This window comes from Pelodiscus sinensis, chromosome 30, assembly GCF_052426305.1.
Source record: "Pelodiscus sinensis isolate ZL-2025 chromosome 30, ASM5242630v1, whole genome shotgun sequence".
NCBI classification, from domain to species: domain Eukaryota; kingdom Metazoa; phylum Chordata; order Testudines; family Trionychidae; genus Pelodiscus; species Pelodiscus sinensis.
Genome location: NC_143081.1, coordinates 9,217,752 through 9,222,675, shown reverse-complemented (window position 1 = coordinate 9,222,675; position 4,924 = coordinate 9,217,752).

Genomic DNA, 4,924 nt, shown 5'->3' with positions numbered 1-4,924 from the left:
GGACAATCCCAACAACCTGCTGCACCTGCAACTGACCGGCCTGAGGGCCGAGGACGCCGCCCGCTATCACTGTGCGGGTGCCACAGTGAGAAGAACCCGGGCGGGCCGAGCCCAGGCAGAAACTTTTCCCTGCAGGGGCCGGAGAAGCCGTTTGCCGCTGGGGGCGCCCAAGGCCCGGGAGTGAAAACTGGCTCCGTGACGCGAGAAGCGCCGGCAGCAGCGAACCCTTCGACTTCTCACGTTCTGCCCCCGCCCCAGCGCGTTCCTATGTGAGCCCCTCCCCCTCCCCTGCTCTCTTGGGGACAATGGATAAGGGCCCTCCCCTCCCCGGACAGGCCCAGATATGGAGAGTTACCGGCGTGGGAGGATCTGGCCTGCCGCCTCGCGTAACACCGGCCCGAGATCACCCACCGGCTTCAGTGGGGTTCAGGGCAGGCCCCTCTTCTATTCCCGAAGCTGGGATCCCCCTCCTCTCACCCCGGCCAGACCCCTCCCAGCAGAGACTCTGATGTCTCCGCTTTGGGCACTAACCTCCTCCCGCCCCCCCCCCATGTGTGTTTGCTTCCCCGTGATGCTTTGCTGGGTTGCCTGTTTCTCTGATTAGCTAAATAATTCCCGCCTCAACCGGCTTTCCTGGCAAAGAGCATTTTCCTAGGATCACAATTAAATGAATTAATTATCCCCACCCCGTAGTCATTTTCTTCTTTAAATAATAATGAGAAGGGAGCATCAGTGTGGGGGGGAGCGGGGTTGCTACAGAGACCTCTCCTCCAGTTCCCCGGGAGGGGGCGCCAATGAGCAAAGAACGCCTCCGAACCTCGGGGACAAGACGGGAAAGTAGCCCTGGGAAGGTGGGGGAAGGGTGGAAAACAACATTAAACTCTCTGCCGATGGCTCCCAGGGCGCGGTAACAGCAGTCGAAAGGCTCCAAGTCACCCAGCGGGGTGGGACGAAGCATTTAGCTCCTAGATGCGTGTCTGGCTGCACAGCGCAGGCCGGGCTCTGCTCGCACTGTGGTAAATCTCTGCCAGACCCGGGGTAGGATTAAAGAAATGGGATCAGAACGTGAAAGGCCCAGAGGCCAGTGAACTCCCTGGTGAAACCCCAGCAAAGCCGCAGCAGAAGGGGGATTATTTCTCCCTCAGTCCTAAGAAGGCGCGTCCCGCGCTGAGGTTTGGCTGGAAGGGTTCACTGACCAAACGCTGTTGGTTTAAACTGAGTTTGCGCGTCCAGATCCCTCCGGCGGTTGCTCACTTCGCTGAACTGATCTCCTGCCTGGGAGCGGGGCGGGTTGTGTCGCACGGAGCGATCCCCACGTGCAGGCAGAGCTCACCCGCTGTCCCCTTTTGTATCGATGCTGGGACCCGCCCATGCAAATCCCCGCCGGCGGGTTCCTCTTCAAATACAAGCCCCGAATCAGAGGCACCTCAGTCTCTGACCTGACACAGAACTGCCCGGTGCTGGCTGCGGGGCCCTTTTCACCCTGCCTTAACATGCGCCTGCTACTAGTTTTCCTCTTCATGCTGGAGGCCCCGTCAGGTAGGTGGCTATTGGAGGTCCGGAGGGAGATTTCTTGCAGGGGCTGCAGTGAGGCGCTGTTCAAGGTAGCCTAAGGGAATGAGATGCCAGGATCCCAACGAAATTCAACGGTAGTAGGGTGTCTCAGTCCCTGAGGTGCGGTCTCGGGGTGTTTCATTTTCACATCTTCCCAACGCTCAGAGGGCAGGACCTGGCTCACTCCGTCATTTCCTTGTTTCCCTCCCAGGTGTCCTCTCCCAAGTGACGCTGAAGGAAACGGGCCCGGGAGCGGCGAAGCCCGGGGAGTCCCTGACAGTCACTTGCACCATCTCCGGAGACTCGGTTTCTAGCACTAGTGTTACCTGGGACTGGATCCGGCAGCCCGCGGGGAAGGGGCTGGAATGGGCGGGGCGCATTTACTACAGATCTAGCGGATGGTCCACTAACTACGCCAGCGCGCTGCAGAGCCGAGTGACCATCGCACAAGACACCGCCAAGAACCAGTTCTCGCTGCAGCTCCGCTCGCTGACAGCTGCGGACACCGCCACCTATTACTGCGCCAGACACACAGTGACACAGAGCGCAGCGGGGCCCGTCCAAAAAGGGGAAGCGGTTTCACCGCAGGGCAGAGATGCCGGATCCCGGGCCATTGGTCTATTCTAGTGGCGTTTTCCTTCTTTCCCGGGCATTGGTCGCTGTGGGTTCCAGCCGGAGGCAGCCCCGGAAAAGCTCTCGCTGACTCTGTGTTTCCAGGCTCCCTTCGTACCGCCCGCAGGGCCCACCTGGAGATTTGGTTCCAATTCTGATTGCTCAAGTAGAGACACTTTAAAAAAGGCGGCTCCAGATGGGGGCTCTGCCGGCTTCGCTTTAGTCGCCTCCTGGGGCACAGAATTAAAACTCGAGCAGTCAGGCTGGGAGGCTGCTAAAGCCAAGAGCCCAGTTCCGTTGTGTCAGCCTCCGGCCAGGGGGTCTCAGATCTAGTCTCTCCGTTTCTGTCCTAAAAACGCTACCGGCTTCAGTGACATATTCCTGCAATAATCTCATCCACCTGCCAGTCACTAGCAGGAGACACCAGCTGACCAGCAGGGGGCGACCACGAGCTGCAAATACTGGACAATTAACCAGTCAGGACATCTTCAGGGGAGTCAGGGGACTTAACTACAGGACTCGCCCGTTAAAAACGGGACGGGCGGTCACGCTATTTATAGGAAATGTATTATCGTGGGGGAAGGGATAAATTCAGGTCAGGTGAATGCTGCAGGTGGTCTCAGCAGGGGGCGCTATCAAGCCGGGTGCAGAGGCAGAACGACAGGCGGCCAGTAAGAGACGAGGCAGCTTGTGTGTGATAGAGGGGTCAGAGTGCGGGGGTGAGTCAGAGGTTTGTGTCAACCCTCCCCATGGGCACCCCAAAGAAGGGTCCTCAGAGGGGGGTGTGATGTAGTGGGGGTACCTGGCTGGTTTCTATGCTGCTGGCTCTGGGGTAACCCCCACTGGCTGCTGTGGGTACCACGACCCAGCAAAACAGGATGAGTCACTATGCAAACGAGTATGGCCAGACACCCCCCATGGAGAGGAACAAAGGAAGGTGGAATGCTGCCCTGGCTGGGGGGCAGGGCTGGAAGGGAGTTAGTGAGTTGCTGGCCGTCTGGGAGCATGGAGGAGAGCCTAGGGAAAGGGTCTGGAGTTTAGGGGCCCAGTCTCCCCCCATCTCAAGGGGGCCTGAGGCATCCTAGCCCAGCTCTGTGACCAGATTCCATCTGTGCTGTGCTGTATCCTGGAGAGGCAATAAACTTCCTCTATTCCACCGGCTGGCAGAGTCTGTTTGTGCCATTTTGGGGTGCAGGAGACGGGGGACCCCCAACGTGCCGTCACACTGGTGTCAGGAGTGGGATGCACTGCACCCCGTGGATGGAGCTTCCAGCGGCGAGTGACAAGGCAAAGTAGAAGCAAGAGCCCTGGAGCCAGGCGTGCTGGAGACAGAGCGAAGCGGTTCCTGGGAATCGGGGGGCGCTGCAGCACTAGACTGGTGAGTCTGCACCGAGGGGACCAGCGGGCAGATGGCCTACGCCCGACTCTTGAAGGCAGAGCTGATGGGGCTGTGCAGAGAGAGGGGCTTGCCTGTGCAGAAAGCAACCAAGGCCCAGCTGATTGCTCAGCTAGAAGAGAACGACCAGCCACAGGGCCAGGATCTTGTCCCCAGGGGAAGCAGCCAGACCCCCCCTGAGAGTGTGTCAGGCTCAGAGAGGGGGAGGAGTGCTGGAACTCACCGGAGAGATGAGACAGTTTCCCCCAGGAGGCCTGCAAGCTGCAGCCCATCTAGGGCAGGGGCCCGCCAAGCAGAGCTGCGGCGGCTGGAGATCCAGCTGCGGATCAAGGAACTGGAAGTAGAGGACCGAGAGAGGGACCGCCAGGACCGAGAGAGGCAGCGGCAGCATGAGCTGGCCATGGCAGAGCAGAGAACCGGCGGGGCACCGGCTGCGCCAAGTGCGGATGGGCCCCAGGATCCCAGGACTGCCAGATGCTTGGAGAGGCTCGTGGTGGCCCAACTGAAGGACATGGGCGACATAGAAGGGTTCCTCAGTGCCTTTGAGAGGGCCTGTGGACTGCAACGGGTTCCCCCAGCTGACTGGCTGCAGGAGCTCATCCCCGCACTGAACCAGGAGGCGGCCGGAGTGCTCAGTCAGCTGGAGGACCTACAGCCAGGGGATTACAACCGAGTCAAGGAGGCCCTGCTGCACAAGTTCGGGCTGACCCCCGAGATGTACAGGAAGAAGTTCCGGGGGGTACAGAAAGGGCCACGGGAGACCTATGTGGACCTGGCCTCCCGCCTGGCGCAATACTGCCGCAAGTGGGTGTCTGGAGTCGGAGCCCAGACCGCAGAGGAGCTGCTCAAGCTGGTCATGATGGAGCAGTTCTATGAAGCGTGCCCACCCAAACTGAGGCTGTGGCTCAAGGACCGGAGACCAGAGAACCCCCAGGAGGCCGGGAGACTGGCGGATGAGTTCACGGAGAGCCGGTCCGGGTGTGAACGGGAGTCCCGGAGAGAAAGGGAACCGCGCAGAGACCGGATCTCGGCTGAGCGACGGAGGGAGTCAACTACGGGGCGAGACCAAGGAACAGGTCGTCTGCGCCCCAGAGAACCAGCCAGGGCCTGGACAGAGACAGCCCAAAGCCTAACTTGCCAGTGCTGTGGGCAAAAAGGCCACAAGAGGGCTCAGTGCACCAGGTCCCAGGACCGGGGACTTTCCAGGGTTAACTGGCTGGGGCGGGAGGAAGGGCAGGCTGCCCCAGAGGCAGGGGCTGGCAGGCAAACCTCAGTTCAGAGAGAGGGGAAGGATGCTCAGTGCACCTCCCCTGGGAGGTCTGATTCTCAGGAGGCGGATTTCTCTGTGTACCGGGTGGGGGC